Genomic DNA, 17,594 nt, shown 5'->3' with positions numbered 1-17,594 from the left:
AAGACTGCCTGGAAAAGACCCTGATGTTGGGAAAGATGGAGGGCACAAGGAGAAGGGGACGGCAGAGGACGAGATGGTTGGATGGTGTTCTCAAAGCTACCAACATGAGTTTGACGAAACTGCGGGAGGCAGTGGAGGACAGAGGTGCCTGGCGTGCTCTGGTCCATGGGGTCACGAAGAGTCGGACAGGACTAAATGACTAAACAACAACAACAAAGGACCTTGCTGGGTGAGTTATCACAGAGCAGAAACAGAGAGAAACCTGTGTGGAACATCAGCCCATGTGACTGGCTGCCAGTGTGAAACCTGCTCATTGGCCAGGTCTCTATGAATACCAAGAGCCTGGCATTCCTGTTTTTTGTTTGTTTGTTTTAAAGTTTTTATATCCTGACATTCTCTCACGTTGGGACTCAAAGTGGCTTCCAACATTCAAAAGAATCATTGTAAAATACAAATAAAATCAGACCAGTTTAAAAAAATAGCTTAAATACATCAAAACACAATTAGAACCAGCAGTTAAAATCCAATTTGCCCTGACAGTAGCTGAATGATCAGTATCATCTGCACCTTAGTTTCCAAAGGTCCATCCATCTATTGGCGGAAGGATAGCAAAGAGGGAGCCAGTCTAACCTCTCTTGGGAGGGAATGCTACAATTGGGGTGCAGTTTCTTTCTTGTGTCACCACAAACAAAGCTTCCAATGTTGATTGGACCATGAGAAGGTGCTGCCATGGACTGGCTGGACACAGGTATGGTGGGAGGCACCTGCTGCGGAACCCCCAAGGGACAAAGTTCTCAGAGTCCGGGGATTGGTGGTGGGACGACAATGCATGGTCAGAGGGAGAAGCCTGGAGGAGGAGGTGTTGAAAGCTGAAGCACTAACAGGTTCTAGTGAGCAGGGGGAGTCTGTGACAGAGAGAAGTCCAGAATCAGAAGTAGAGGAAGAAGCAGGACAGGAAGGAGACCAAGAGGCAGAGCGGAGTCAGGCTGGTGAAGATACCAGGATGTCTCCCCCTCCTGCTGCCACAAGCTCTGCTCCCCTCCCCCTGGTCTCCCAGTACCAGGAGAGGCACAAAGAGGGAGGAGCAGAGACAGGTGCATTAGCAGAATATCAGATTGCTTGGGTAGGATCTTGGGAAGAATCTAGGGGAGGAGGAAATTTAGGCAGCCGTGTGCATGCACACGAAGAAGTGTGCATGCACACGAAAGCTCATACCAAGAACTAACTTAGTTGGTCTTTAAGGTGCTACTGGAAGGAATTTTTTTTGTTTTGACTATGGCAGACCAACACGGCTACCTATCTGTAACTGTGATCATTAGGTTTGACACCCCTCAGCTGACCTTGTTTCTTCTAAGAAGGAGTTAACTTCATTTACTCTGATTTATTGCTGGCTGGCTCCCTTACAAGTGCTCACCTGAGGATCTTAGCACTTGAGGTTTTAGCAGGGTCATCAAAACAAGACATTTTGTCTCCTGCCCTCAAGACCAGGCTGCTGAACTCAAGAGACTCAGCACTCTGTAAAGTGCACCCTCTGACTTGGATTTCACAGGAACCTCCTACTGCCTCTCCCTAATGGAACAGGAAGGAGACCAACCCCTCTTGTTTCTGCTCTGTCCTTGATAGGCCCTGAACTTTGAAAAGAATCTATTGAAGGCCCTTCCAGATTCGATAGGGGACCTTGTCCAGCTGCAGACGCTTAATCTGAAAGGTAGGAGGAAATGCCTCAGGCTGCAATCCGCAGGGATACGGGAACATATTTCACACTAATAAAAACACACAAAAATAGATTTATAAATAGTTGTAGTAAAAACATCCAATTCCTGCATCTGCCCAAACGCCTGGGGTAACCAAGAATGTTGTTGCCTGGTGCCCAAGCAGTGACAAGGCTGGTACCAGACGGGACTTCCCCAGGGCAGCATTTTCCATTCTAGGGGTCGATAGGAAAAGAATTGAAAATAAAACTTCTGACATCATCAATCCATTATACAAATACACACACACATATATCCAAGAAGTGCATTAATATCTGCATCTTGCACATTCTGCCGTTTCTGGCAGGCAACAAGCTGAAGGAACTGCCAGCCTCCCTAGCCTACGGACCTTAGACATCAGCGAAAACCTAATGCAGGAGTTGCTGCAGGCACTGGCTCACATCCGTAAGAGAGTCTGTGTACTGGTCCAGTAAACGCTTCCGCTGCGCAACCAGCAACAGTTCTCTTTGCAGAGCATTAATTAAGTCCAGTGCAGAGATTCTTGTTGCAGTACAAGCTTCAAAGTCTCAGCAGCAAAGAAATAACGACACAGGGAAGCCTGTCTTTCCAAAGACAGGTTTCTTGCAGAAAGATAACAGAAACACCACCGGAGCTTTCAGACATTTTTGCTTCACGCCCCGCAGGCAGAGAAAACAAACACTCTTTATATACTGAGCAACTTAATAACTTAACGAGTTTGACTACTTAAAGTCACATGACATTGCTAACTTGCCAGCGTCTTAGGTTTCACACCATAACAATCCGAACACTGGAGCTACGTGCCCAAAGATGTTTTTGCTTTGTTTGTGTTTGTGTGATGCAAAATTCATATTGAGCGGGAGGAAGAGGTCAATATGGAGCTGGAAAGGAAAGCTTTGCTTCTTTCAGATCATACTAGGATGGGTATAAGCAGCTCTTTTCTTCCTGGGAAGCTTGTGTGCCAATCTAGCCTTGTACAAAGGGCATGAATCTCAAGACTTCTCCTGCATTGCTCATCAAGTAAGACCCTCCTCCGTCTGTTGCTGAAGTGTGTTGTGATTACATCAGTAGTTTAGTGGCCAGTTCAGAAGTGCAGGGTCCCTTATTGATGGTAAAAGCCATGCCCCTTCACAGCTATATCCCTTTCTAAAATGCAACAGTTTTATAATTAGACAGTAATAATAATTAGTGATGCATTGCAACAATCAATGCAGATCTTCATTTGTTGCCTTTCAGCTAGATCTTCCATTTACTGTGCAGGAACTGTGCAAATGATCTGGAGTCCTCCAACATCTTCTCTCAGAGTGACTTAAGTTGTGATTCTCTTGGAAGTTCCATTGTACCTAACAGAACTTTCACACTATTCTCTAGAAACCAAAGCAGCTTTTGTTTTCAGGGTTCCTAAATGCTTAACTGTGGAGCTCGCATAACTCTTTCTCTTCAGTATTTTCCCTGCTTGCTTTCTCCAGAGTGATCCTTGGAGCCAGTCCTCAGAGGATGACACCTCTTCCTTTCATTCTGATTAGCTCAAATCAACACAAAGGCTAAGACTTCTTCCCAGTGGCTAAAACACCCCCTTTTATGTGGATTGGGTGACATTGGGGACTGGGGCCATGGGGGGGGATAGTAATGGGTCTTCAACCTTCCATGATTCTGGACCACTGCATTTCTGGGTTGCACAAAAGAGAAGAGGTTGTAGCCAACTAAGTTCTGCTCAGAGTAGACCCATCAAAATCAATGGGTCAAAGTCATTTGTTACCTTTCAAAGCATCTACTCTGAGTAGGACTAGTACAGGAGACAACCGATGGCCTTTTTGGCAGTGGCTCCTTGATTTTAAAATGCCCTTCCTAGAGGAGTTCTACAGGCACTGACCTTGCAATTTTTCCAGCAATTAGTTAAGACTTTATTGTTGACCAGGGCAATTTGAAAGGGGTTCTGTTTCTTTCAGCCAGCTTTTGGGTTCTACGTGGCTGCCTTTCAGTCAGTTTTCTTGTTTTCTGAGGGATTATATTTTTCCTTTTATTGCATTTCATCTTCATTATTGTGAGCCATCCTGGGATCTGTTTCAAGGAAGGCATTTTGGATGATGTTAAAATGCATTTCAAAAAAACTTTTTTTGTCCAACTCAAAAGGAATTTTGCAGGGCTAGAAAAGGTTCAGAAATTAGCAGCTAGGAGGATAAAAGGGATGGAGCAACTCCCCTGTGAGAGAAGGTTACAATGTTTGGGCCTTTTTAGTTAGAGGAAAGACAGGTAAATGTCAGGAGGGGGACATGATAGGGGTATATACAGGTGAAACTCGAAAAATTAGAATATCGTGGAAAAGTTCATTTATTTCAGTAATTCAACTTAAAAGGTGAAACTAATATATGAGATAGACTCATGACATACAAAGCGAGATATGTCAAGCCTTTATTTGTTATAATTGTGACGATTATGGGGTACAGCTGATAAAAATCCCAAATTAACAATCTCAGAAAATTAGAATATTGTGAAAAGGTGCAGTAGCTATTCAATCCATAACACCTGCAATGGGTTCAGTAGGAAGCACAATCATGGGGAAGGCTGCTGACCTGACAGTTGTGCAGAAAGCCAGCATTGAAACTTCCGGAGGTGGCGCCAACGGCAATGGCGGTCTCCTTCTGATACAGAAGGGGAAGCTCCACGGAAATCGCGTCTATCCGCTGCAGCGAAGCGGAGACCCTTCCAAAAACCGCAGGCGAGCAAAGCCTACGACTGTGGGACTCGGCGGGCACCTTTGCGCCCCCCCCCCGCTCGGTAAAGGGGCTTGTCAAAAAGCTCCGGAGCGAGACGGGGGTGTGCTGTGCGGTGCTGAGAGTTAATCGCTACTTCTGCGGAGCGAAGCTGCACAGCTGATGCCGGAGAGCGCTGACCTTTTTCCTTTGAAAATTCGGCTCTAAAACTACAACCCGTGAGTAAGATCTTTTAAAAGGGGAAGATCAAAGGATTTGTTTGCTTTGATCGGCGCAAGGAACTTGAATTTGGCACTGAAGCAGGAAGGCGCAAAAAGGAAGTCCGTCTTCCGGTTTTGTAGATAGGACTGAAGCAAAGACTTTTGAAGCTGAGAACTTGGAAAGTTAAGTTAAAAGGAGTTAAATTTTAATGTTCAGAATAAGTACCCCCCCTCAGAGAGGGGGGGAGGAGAAGAAAGTTTCGGATTGAAGGAAAAAGGGTGAGGGGAAATAAAGACCACCGCTTAATCCCTGATATTGGACTGCCAGAGACAGCAGGGAAAGTTTTGCACCATTTAAAGACATTGTTACTACATGAGATTACTCTGTAACTGAACTGATATTACTGAAGGACTTTCTTGGTAACTGTTGCTTTTGACTGAAGGTACTATTGCCTATAGAAATAAGTTATTTTGAAAAGAACATTGTTGCCAAGGAGCTCCCCTAGAGGAGGTTTGTGATACAACTGGGGACTTTCCATTACAGCTGGCCAGGAAATTTTCCCACCACTAAAGAATTCGAACTGTGAGAGCGACCTTGAGTTTCAAAGATTAAGTAATGGATCAACTTCAACCACAGGAAAAATCCCAGGAAAAATCCTCAAAGATAAAAAACAGGCTGCAGCAATGAAGACAATCAGTAGTAGCCCCACCTGTTTTAGAAAAGGAAGAATTTGGACAGCCTGGAGCAAAAGGTGGGGGCTCTGAAGAGACATTAAATGCATCACTGGACAAAATATTTGGAGCTTTGGAAAAACTGTCAGCTAAAATTGATGTAAACACTACAACTATTAGCTCCAATACACAGGCCATTGACCGTTTGCTGCAGGAATCTAAATTGACAAGAAAAATTGCTGAGGAGGCAAAAGAGAAGGTGCAGGCGATAGAAGAAAGGATACAGCCAATTAATAAAGAACTTGAGGACCATAAGGCGCAACTGTCCTTGATTGAATTGAGACATAAACAGACTAATTTAAGGATCAGGTGGGTACCAGAACAGGAACAAGATAATTTAAGTGAATTTTTGACACAGGAATTTGAAGATTTCTGGGGGCTTGAACAGGACAAAGATTTTAAGATAGTGACTGCCTTCAGACTGGGTAAAGGCGGCAGAGGGGGAAGAAAAAATAGGGCAAGAGACTGCCTGATCACACTCAGATCTAAAGAAGAGAGAGACAAAATATTGGGCCTTCACTATCAGAAATCATTGGAGATAGAAGACGCAAGGATTGAAATTTTTAAAGATATCCCAAAACACCTTTTAGATCTCAGAGCAAAATACGGAGACCTAGTGTATCTGTTAAGAAGAAATAGCATCATTTTTAGGTGGGAGTTTCCACAAGGCCTGTCTTTTACCTACAAAGGGAAAAAGGTGAAGATAAGATCAGAGGAAGATAAAGTGAGATTTTTGAAAGACCAAGAAGAAAACCTACAAAAAGAGGCAGAGGAAAGAGAACTGAAGATACCAAGACCAGGAGCTTTGGACCTAGGGAAGACACCATTGGGACTGGATAAATCAGAGAAAGTGATACCACCCACAGATCAAGAACAACTGTTGGGAGCTGTTGGAGGGAATATAGAATAACCTCCACAATGTCTCTGCGGGTACTAAGTTGGAACATTTGTGGTTTGAACTCCCCTGATAAAAGGAAAAGAATCTTTCATTTATTAAAAAAGGAAAAATTGGACTTGATTTGTCTGCAAGAAACTCATGTGACCAGAATACACAGGAAGGCATTAATTAATAAAAGATTAGGCCAAGAATTTATCTCATCAGACAAAGTTAAAAAAAGAGGAGTTGTGATTTATGCAAAAGAAAGTTTATCACCAAAATTTATTTTTAAAGATGACCAAGGAAGATTTGTGGCAATTGAGATACAATCTCAAGGAGAGAGACTCTTGATAGTAGGGGTTTATGCACCAAATGAGGGGAAATCAGAATTCTTTAAGAAACTGCACGAGACATTGTTGGACTTTATGGATTACAATATCATCATGCTCGGAGATATGAATGGGGTGGTATCGACAAACATGGATAAGTCAGAAAGACAGGTGGTGACAAAAGATGGAAGACTACCGAAAACCTTTTTTGAAATGACAGACAATATGGACTTGATTGACTCTTGGAGAACTAAGAACCCCCTAGGTAGAGAGGGGACTTTCTTTTCTGAAGCCCAAAAGACCTGGACAAGAATTGACCAAATCTGGATAACCAGAGGAATGGTTCCCAAGATCCGAAAAGTGGAAATCTGCCCAAAAATCTGCTCCGACCATAACCCTGTGAAAATGGAAATGAAATTAACACCGACTGGTTCCTTCAGATGGAGGATGAATGACACCTTGTTTAGAGATACAGAAATTACCAAAAAGGCCCAAAAAACTATAAAAGACTATTTTGAGATAAATTTGAAGACATCGGTCGAAAAAAGAGTAATCTGGGACGCAAGTAAAGCTGTAATGAGAGGGTTTCTGATACAACAGAATGCAATAAAAAGGAGAACTCAAGAGGAGAAAAAAGAAAAGATTTTGGAAAAGATAAGAGAAGGAGAGAAGAGACTTAGAGCTAAACCAAAATCACAAGAGATTCTGAGAGAAATTAAATTACACCAAGTACAATATATGAAAATGATTAATCAAGACATTGAATGGAAAATCAAACAGATGAGACAAAAGACTTTTGAATCAGCTAACAAATGTGGGAAGCTGCTAGCGTGGCAGTTGAAGAAGAGACAAAAGTTAAATACGGTTACAAATCTTGAGGTGGAAGGAAAGAACATACAGAACCCACAGGAGATTAGAAGTTGCTTCCAGAGATACTTTAAACAACTTTATACACAAGGGCCACAGATTGAGACAAAAATTGACCAATTTTTGAAAGTTAATGGATTACAAAAAATCTCTCAAGAAAACAAAGTGTTATTAAACCATAAAATAACTGAACAAGAGGTGGAAGGTGCGATTCAGAACATGCAATTAGGCAAATCTCCAGGGCCTGATGGATTGACCTCTAAATACTATAGAACCTTGAAAGACTACCTAATTCAACCACTAAAGGAGGTGTGCAACGACATTATGGAGGGGGGAAAAGCGCCTGAGTCGTGGAAAGAAGCCCATATCACACTTATACCGAAAACTGAGTCTGAAAAGACACAACTCAAGAACTACCGCCCCATATCCTTGCTTAATGTGGATTATAAAATTTTTGCTGACATTTTGGCTAAAAGACTGAAAAGAGTATTGGCAGAGGTTATACATAAAGATCAGGCAGGCTTTCTCCCTGGCAGACATTTATCAGACAATATGAGGAATATAATTAATATTCTAGAAAAACTGCAGGTGAATATCAACACTAAAGCAGTGTTGATATTTGTAGATGCGGAGAAAGCCTTTGACAATATTTCCTGGAGCTTTATGAAGAAGAATCTTCAGGGGATGGGGGTCGGACAAAACTTTGAAAATGGTATAGGTGTGATTTATTCTGAACAAAAGGCCAAACTGATAGTTAACAACGTGGTGACAGAGGAATTTAAAATAGAGAAAGGGACACGACAAGGCTGCCCAATTTCCCCATTGCTCTTTATTTCGGTTCTGGAGGTTTTGCTGAATATGATTAGAAGGGACCAGTTGATTCAGGGTATTCAGGTCGGAGTTAAACAATATAAACTTAAGGCCTTTGCAGATGACCTAGTATTGACATTGCAAGAACCAGAAACTAGCACCAAGAGGGCCCTAGAAGTAATCCAGGAATTTGGTCAAGTAGCAGGTTTTAAGCTGAATAAGTCAAAAACAAAGATTTTGGAGAAGAATTTGACACCAATAGAGAGGGAGAGGTTTCAGAAGGAGACAGATTTAACACTGGTAAAAAAGGTAAAATACGTGGGGGTGAATATGACCGCTAAGAATGTGAACCTATTTAAAGACAATTATGAGAAATGTTGGTCAGAAGTAAAAAAAGATTTAGAAACTTGGTCTAATTTGAAGCTTTCCTTGCTGGGTCGTATTGCTGTTATCAAGATGAATGTATTGCCGAGAATGTTATTTTTATTTCAATCATTGCAAATTATCGACAAGATGGATTGTTTTAAGAAGTGGCAGAGAGATATATCTAGATTTGTCTGGCAGGGCAAAAAGCCCAGAATAAAATATAAGATACTTCTTACAGATGCCAAAGTTAGGGGGGGGGGTTGCCCTGCCAGACTTGAAACTCTATTATGAATCAGCAGCTTTTTGCTGGCTGAAGGAATGGCTACTTCTTGAAAACACAGATGTTTTAGATCTTGAGGGGTATGATAATGTATTTGGGTGGCATGCATACTTGTGGTACGGCAAGGTAAAAGCGCATAAGGCATTTAAAAACCATATTGTCGGAAAGCACTGTTCAGTGTCTGGATTAGATATAAAGACATTTTGGAGAGTAAAACCCCAAGGTGGCTTTCACCTATGGAAGCGAAAGCTTTGAAAAAACTTAATATGGAGGACAAGTGGCCAAAATATTGGGAAATTTTAGAACAGGAAGGTGACAAATTGAAATTGCAGAGTAATGAGAAGCTTAAAGAGAAGGTGCGAGACTGGTTACACTATTTTCAAATAAGAGAGGTTTTTAATCAGGATAAAAAAGTGGGTTTCCAGGTGGAAAGATCTAAGTTAGAGACAGAATTGTTAGAACCCAATGCTAAGATTCTATCAAGAATGTATAATTTGCTGCTGAAATGGAACACTGAGGAAGAAACAGTAAAATCGGCAATGATAAAATGGGCACAAGACATAGGCCATAATATCATGTTTGCTGACTGGGAGAAGTTGTGGACCACCGGGATTAAATTTACGGCATGTAATGCCCTAAGAGAGAATATTATGAAAATGATGTACAGGTGGTACATGACCCCAGTCAAGCTTGCAAAAATTTATCATTTGCCCGATAATAAATGTTGGAAATGTAAAGAAATTGAAGGTACATTCTTTCACCTTTGGTGGACGTGCCCAAGGATTAAAGCTTTCTGGGAGATGATCTATAATGAACTGAAGAAGGTACTTAAGTACACTTTCCCTAAGAAACCAGAGGCCTTTCTCCTGGGCATAGTCGGCCAATTGGTGTCAAAGAAGGATAGAACTTTCTTTATGTATGCTACAGCAGCAGCAAGAATACTCATCGCAAAGCACTGGAAGACACAAGACCTATGCACTCTGGAAGAATGGCAGATGCAAGTAATGGACTATATGGAAATGGCGGGAATGACTGGCAGAATCCGAGACCAGGGAGAAGAGTTGGTGGAAGAAGATTGGAGGAAATTTAAAATTTATTTACAGAAACATTGTAAAATTTTTGAATGTTGATGACATTGAAATGAATTGAAGGGGTTCTAGCAACAAGGTTAAAAATAAGATTGGATTGATAATAGATAAGTTAATTGGATATGAATTTGCTGAATTAATTTTTAAAAGGGATACAAAAAAGGGAGATGTGAGGAAGTCAAGAAAATAAGTGAATCAAAGATGAGAATTTAAAAAGATGAATTTTTGTTTTTTGCTTTTCTGTCTTTTTTTTCTTTTTTATAAGTTAAATGTCTGTAGTTCTTTTTTGTATTTCGCAATTTTATATTTTTGTGTATGTGTTTTTTTGTTTTTTCTGTTTATTCATAAATCCTAATAAAATATTATTTAAAAAAAACAAAACAGAAAGCCATCATTGAGACCCTCCATAAGGAGGGAAAGCCTCAAACGGTAATTGCAGAAGAAGTTGGATGTTCCCAAAGTGCTGTATCGAAGCACATTAATGGAAAGTTATGCAGAAGGGGAAAGTGTGGAAGAAAAAGGTGCACAAGCAGCAGGAATGACCACAGCCTGGAGAGGATTGTCAGGAAAAGACCATTCAAACGTGTTGGGGACTTTCACAAGGAGTGGACTGAGGCTGGAGTTAGTGCATCAAGAGCCACCACACACAGACGGATCCTGGAGATGGCCTTCAAATGTCGTATTCCTCTTGTCAAGCCGCTCCTTAACAAGAAATGACGTCAGAAGCATCTTGCCTGGGCTAAAGGGAAAAAAAGATCTGGGCTGTTGCTCAGTGGTTCCAAGTCCTCTTTTCTGATGAGAGCAACTTTTGCATCTCATTTGGAAACCAAGGACCCAGAGTCTGGAGGAAGAATGGGGAGGCACACAATGCCAGATGCTTGAAGTCCAGTGTGAAGTTCCCAATGCCAGATGCTTGAAGTCCAGTGTGAAGTGAAGATTTGGGGATCCATGCCATCAGCTGGTGTTGGTCCACTGTGCTTCATTAAGTCCAGGGTCAACGCAGCCGTCTACCAGGAGATTTTGAAGAACTTCATCCTTCCTTCTGCAGACAAACTTTATGGGGATGCTGATTTCATTTTCCAGCAGGAATTGGCACCTGCCCACACTGCCAAATGTACCAAAACCTGGTTCAGTGCCCATAGGATTACTGTGCTTGATTGGCCAGCAAACTCGCCTGACCTGAACCCCATAGAGAATCTATGGGACATTGCCAAGAGAAAGATGAGAGACATGAAACCGAGCAATGCAGAAGAGCTGAAGGCTGCTATTGAAGCATCCTGGTCTTCCATAACACCTCAACAGTGCCACAGGCTGATCGCATCCATGCCACGCCGCATTGAGGCAGTAATTGATGCAAAAGGTGCCCAAACCAAGTACTGAGTACATATGCAGGACTCAGGGATCCCCATTAGTATTCATCTTCTGCAGCGCCAGCCAATCGGCATTCAGTTCAGCTTCACAAGTACTTAAGCTAACTGTTGTTTGCTTCTTGCATGACCAATCAAATAGACCCTGATTGTACATGTAGCAAACTCCAGACGTACTTTTCCTGTCTGTAGTGTCACCACCAAAACTTGCATCTGCAAATATCTCAAGACCACCAGACTTCTGATTGTTAAATCTCAGTCTGTAATGCATAGTGCCTTTCAGATAGCGAGCTATGCGTTTCAGAGCTTTCCAATCCTTAACAGTAGGATTGTTGACCTTTCTGCTTAGCAAATTACAGCTAACAGGTCCTGAACATCTGGCAATGAAGTTTAGTTTGCCTAGCACACTTCTGTACAGTGTAGTGTCAGAAAATGCTTCTTCAGTGTCATCTACCTGATAACCTGTTGTCATCGGTGTGTCTACAGGGTTAGCATCCATCAGGTTTAGTTAGCTTAACACATCAGCAACTTTCCGTGACTGGTGTACTAGAATGTTACCATCTTGATCTCTCTCTATTTCCAGAGATAGGTAGTTGTTTACCTCACCAAGATCTTTCATGTCAAAGTGCTCTTTCAGTTGAGCTAGGGCGTTATTGTACATTGTGACACCTTTCCAAAAGAACAAAATATCATCAACATAAAACAAGCAATACAGCTTCTTTTGCCCCTCCTCTTTGACAAATACACATGGATCAGCTTTCCCTTGCTTAAAACCTAGAGAAAACAATACTTCAGTGAGTTTTGTGTGCCAACACCGTGCACTCTGTTTGAGACCATAAAGGGACTTCTTCAGAGCACAAACAAATCCCTGTTTTATCTGTACGCCACCAGGTGGAAGCATATAAAGAGATTCACCTAGAGATCCGTACAGAAAAGCTGTATTCACATCGTGGTGACTAATGTGTAGATTCTCCTCTGCAGCAAGCTTGAGCATAAGCCTAATGCTCTCATACCTCACGGTGGGTGAGTAGGTCTCGTGATAGTCTTCTCCTGGTACCTGTGAAAAACCTCTGGCTACCAATCTGGCTTTGTGTCTGATTATCTTGCCATTCTGATCTGTCTTCGTTTTAAAGACCCATTTGCTTCCAAGCAGTTTCATTCCTGGAACTACTGGAACTAGCTCCCATATTTTGTTCCTCTCTAAGGAATCAAGCTCAGCCTTCATGGCATTTAACCATGGCTCAGCATCCTTTGAATCCAAATCCTGGATTTCTTGGAAACTTGAAGGTTCAAATACCTTCTTGGAGCTTTTAACAGCTGCTACTGCTGTCTTAGCAAACTCATCAGCGAATCTCTTTGGAGGTCTGCCCTTTGTGGCTCTCTGAGACCTGCGAATTAGCCTTAAGTCTTCAACACTCTCCTCTTCCTTCTTAGGAGAAAAGTGACCTATTGTGAACAATGGTTCCTCCAATTCTTGATCAAAGCTTTCAGAGGGTCGCATAGAGGCTTTCGCACTCTTGAAATCCTCTGAATCACCTGATTCAGTCTCAGACTCAGAATCAGGACCTTCATCAGTGGGTGTGGGTTGTTGCGGCAGCTGTGGCTGTTGCTGCTGCTGTTGCTGTTGCCTATCCTCAGTCTCATCACTGTCATCAGGATAGCATTGGAAAATTCCCACATTCTCCCCCCACTTGGCATTGTACTCAACACTTCTTGTGAGCCTAATTGTCTTAGAGTCAGTCATTATTCTGTAAGAACCTTTCTGATAACCTAGAAAGATACCATGCAAACCACGCTTGCCTAACTTGGAGCTTTGTGGTGTGTGAACCCACATGTCAGAACCAAAAATTCTCATGTGTTTGATGTAAGGTTTCTTGCCAAACATCTTCTCATAAGGGGTACAACCAATCGCTGAAGATAACCTGTGATTATAACTGTAAACAAAACACGCCAAAGATTCCGCCCAATAACTCTCTGGAAGATTGACATCATGCAGTAAGGTTTTTAACCCTTGAAGCAATGTCTGACTTGCTCTCTCACAAAGTCCATTCTGCCATGGCGAACGAGGACTAGACAAATCGTGCTGAATTCCTTTCTCAGTCAGAAAAGCTTCAAACTGCTGAGAAGTGAATCCCCCCCCCCCGCGATCAGTGAAAAGAGATTTTATCTTCTTACCATGCACATTTTCCAACCAATCACAGAATTCCTTGAACCTTGGAAAAGCCTCTGATTTCTGCTCGAGATTGTACACATAATATACCTGGAAAATGCATCAATGAGAACCATGAAGTACCTATTTCCACCCAAAGAGGGTGATAGTGGACCAACCAAATCAGCATGAACAACCTGGTATGGTCCTGTAGCTTGCCTACTAGACACCTTACCTTTCGCAGCCATTTTCACCTTGTTTGCTGCGCATGCCTTGCACTTCATGTGGTACTTGCAGGGTTTAATTGTCATACCTTAAACCAAGGCAGGCATTTTAGATACTGCCTCAAAAGGCAAATGACCAAATTTCCTGTGAAAATCATGAATACGTCCTGCATGCAAACTTTTGTTAGAACCTGCAATGCAACAAGTTTCATCCTGCACATCATCATCAAAATACAAAACATACAAACGATCAACATATTCAGCATGCAATACATAATCGTTTTTCTTTGTGATGGTGCACTTCTTGTTCTTGAAGGAAAAGTCAATGTTCCGTTCATTCAGCTGCGCAACGCTGAGTAGATTGTGTGCAGCATTTGGAACGTAGAGAACATCTTGTATCGACAAGTCCAAACTGTGAAGCCTTGACTGGGGATCGTGTGGTCATCCGCCTGGTGAATCGCACCTTCCTGCGGTGTAAAAGACACGAACAGTCACTTATCGTTGCATAAGCGTCTCGTGGCACCCGAATCCACCATGAAGAAAGATCTAGTCATCTTCTGGACCTTTGCAACCTTTGGAGTGAAGCGTGAGACCATTGCCTTGTGCTGCGTTGTCCTGGACACCGGACCTTTGCCTTTGCCTTTTCCACGCGATGAGCTTTTGCTGCGCTGCTCTGTCTTGGCCCTTGGAAATCTGCATTCCCTCTTCATATGGCCTAGACGTCCACATGAGTAGCATTTCACTGCCTTCAAAGCTTTGGCGCCATCAGGTGGTTCCACTGCATTCTGGGATGACGTCTGTGAAGACTCCTCCTTACCCATGCAGCTAGCACCTCGCCTGTCTGCTTCATTCAGAATCATGGCAGTAACATGTGCTACTGTGATCTGAGCAGTTGGCTGAACAGCAATCTGAGTGGCAACGGACTCCCACAAGCAGCAGCCAGCCTTGCATTAGCCATCTCTGCTGCATTAAATCAAGCTGTGTCTGTGTTTACTGCAGCCTCCAATAGCACTCTGCAAAAGCACTTTCGCTTTCCAAGCCTCCCAAGCCTGTGAGCCTGTGCCGCGGCAAATGGCTTTAAAAGTTCAAAGTCCAGCCTTATAACCATTAATTAGGAGCTGGCAGGCTGCCCGGAGCATGAGCACATACCTCTCATCAATCTTCTTGACGCGCAGAGCAGATAACGTCCAATCTGTCCCTCTGCCTCTGCCGGCATTCCGATCCTCTGTTTCTCTGTTCCTCTGCCAGCAGCCATTCTTCAGTCTGATTCCGTTTATCTGGGCCCATAACCAAAAAAAATGTGAGATTTTGACCAGCTTCGGCCCATCTGAAGCTGATACAGGCTCGTCTCATCTTGAGCCCACGCAGAGCATTCCACACAGCAGAAGGATAAGCATTATGTGCCACATTGTGAACTTTATTTACACTTCTATGCTGAGAGAATCCAAATATGCATCTTGCCTCTGTGAGAGCAGAGAAGCAACTCCTCTCAGAAACAAAGAACACCGAGAGAACAGTGAAAAACAGGAAACAAGTGAACGTCACATCCAGTCTCCCATTCCCGTGGGAATCCAACAGTAACTCTGACTGTGGAATGCAAAACAATGTCTTGTGACTGCAGTTGCTGCTCAGTGAGGGAAATAGAAACCAACAGGTGCATGTAGCTCAGGGCCATCTACACTGGCTAGCAGCCCCTCTTCTCAATTCCAGACAAGGTTCTCTTCCAGCCCTGCTTGAAGATGCCGGGCATTGAAGCTGGGACCTTCTGCATGCAAGGCAGATGCACTCCGATTGAGCTACAGCCCCTCCCTAGGCCCTTCATTCCAGGAGAGGAAAGAGTCTCAGAGGTATCAAACACTGTTGGGCTGGTCCTCTCCACCCTGCTTGCACTAGGCAGGCCCTCTGCTCTGCTCACCTCCACACAGAAACTGCTGGATGGCCTCTGTGCCAGCGCTGCAGATGTCATTGGACGGGTAGGACATGGACGAGGCATCTAGGGTCAGTGTCTGCAGAACAAACAGAAATATAATTATTTTAGAATGTAAGAGGAGCCTGGCTACTGGATCAAGGCCCATCAAGTCCAGCATCCTGTTGCGTGGTGATACCCGCCCCCTCCCACAGATGGAATAAATAAAGACACCGGACACCAGAATTTAGAATAATGGGCGAAAAATGGCCACAACTTTATTGATTACAGGTAAGAGCGGTATTGGCCTTAGGCATTGGCCCTAACAGACTATCTGGTCTAACTGGGAAGGGTTAAGTACCAACAGCAGGGGGAGCCCCCGAGATGCACATCCCTAGGCGCTCCCCAAGGGGTTACCGCTTGGGAGCGCGCTTTAGGCCCTAGCCTCCATAGGTTTCGGACGAGGCAACGCCCCCCGGAGTCCTTTAACAAACTACCCTTCAAGAATTGGGGGAGGTGATGGCATCCTCCCCCCGTCCTCATTTGCATAAGGGGGAAGGGGGAGTTAACGTGGTTTCCGGATGTATCCCCTGTACGCGTTAGACTTCCACCGCCCCATGTCCATTATCCTCTCAGCCGGTAAACCCATGTGGACAGCGGTGGTCGCAGCCCCAATACGGAAAGAGTGCGCGGCATACTCCTCAGGTGGAAGTCCAATGGCCGCGATCGCCTTGCGCATAACCCTTGTGAACTGGTGTTTTGACAGGTGAGAGCCATCAGCATGTATGAAGAAAGGGCCACTTGCTTTTGGTCTTAAGCACAGAAACTTTCTAGCGTCCTTTACCGGGCAAGGGCCAGCCTTCTGAGTTGCCTGCAGGCGGATTAGAGCCCCTCTACCAAGTTGATCGGTCTTAGAGCTGCAGATTTTTAATATTACATCTGAGCTTGACAGGGTTACATCCTCTAACAGGAGCCCCCTATTGTTACTAGATGGCTGGTCCTCACAGACCACCTCGCCTATGCGTAAGGCACCAAAGAAGACGAAGGAAAATGCTGTGGAAAATAACCTGGCTTCATACCTGGACCAGCAGATGACCCTGAGCTTCTTACGAATTTGCATGAGTATGTCATAAGTTATGGGCCTTCTGCTGTCGGCGTTAGGAGGCCGAGACCTGCGCCAGCCCTCCAGCATCTTCCGTACCACGAAGTGTGCACAGGGGTCGACTGAGAACAGGGCTTTGGAGAAGAATGATATTGCCGCTGAATGAATATTGAGGGTTTTGGGGGCTCTACCTAGATCGCGGAGGCGCACAAGATATTCTATGACCTCTGACTTAGACGGGGGCCTGCCTGGTTTAAACTGCTCTTTTTCCTGGCGAAAAGATGTGAAATCTAACCACGCCTTGTTATAGGATCTTAAGGTTGAGGGTGCAACTGCTGACAATACTCCCTTTATTGCTTCTCGTTGCCAATACTCCAGAGGTGCTCTGGAAACGGCTGTGGCAGCTGCTGCGCATCCGGCGCCAATGAGCGAAAGCGATCCATCTCGAAACGAGATAGAACATCCGCAATGTTGTTATCAATACCCGGAACAAATCTGGCAGAGGCATATAGGTTTAGCAGGAGGCAGGAAAGAACAAAATACTGCAGCAGCGGCGCTACTCTGGGGGAATGTGAAGATTGCTTATTTAAGACCGACACCACTGCTTGGTTGTCTGTCCAAAAGCAGACCCTATGGTCTTTAAATTGCTCAGCCCATATGTGAATTGCGACTACGATAGGGAAGAATTCTAAGAATGTTAAATCATGTAGTATGGGTTTACCCTGCCAGGATAAGGGCCATCGTTGTGCACACCACTGACCTCTGAAGTAGACACCGAATTGTTATAAACGGATTCGACCTTCTATCTCTTCCAGCTTGCCCCTCCCAGAAAGGAGGACAGCCGAAAGGTGGT

General features: G+C 43.7%; 1 long non-coding RNA gene across 1 annotated transcript in view; it reads right to left on the bottom strand.

The window, feature by feature from the left end:
- LOC310835993 overlaps positions 1-15,386 on the bottom strand; it is a 100,221-nt gene extending 84,835 nt beyond the window's left edge. Inside the window, exon 1 of the long non-coding RNA XR_014559813.1 lies at positions 15,322-15,386. This is a non-coding gene — a long non-coding RNA (uncharacterized lncRNA). The remainder of the gene's footprint in view (positions 1-15,321) is intronic.
- Positions 15,387-17,594: the final 2,208 nt, after the last annotated feature.

Source organism: Podarcis gaigeae (assembly GCF_964106915.1).
Source record: "Podarcis gaigeae genome assembly, chromosome: W".
Taxonomy (NCBI): domain Eukaryota; kingdom Metazoa; phylum Chordata; class Lepidosauria; order Squamata; family Lacertidae; genus Podarcis; species Podarcis gaigeae.
The sequence above is the reverse complement of the archived record's forward strand: the minus strand, read 5'-3'. Positions and strand labels throughout refer to the sequence as shown.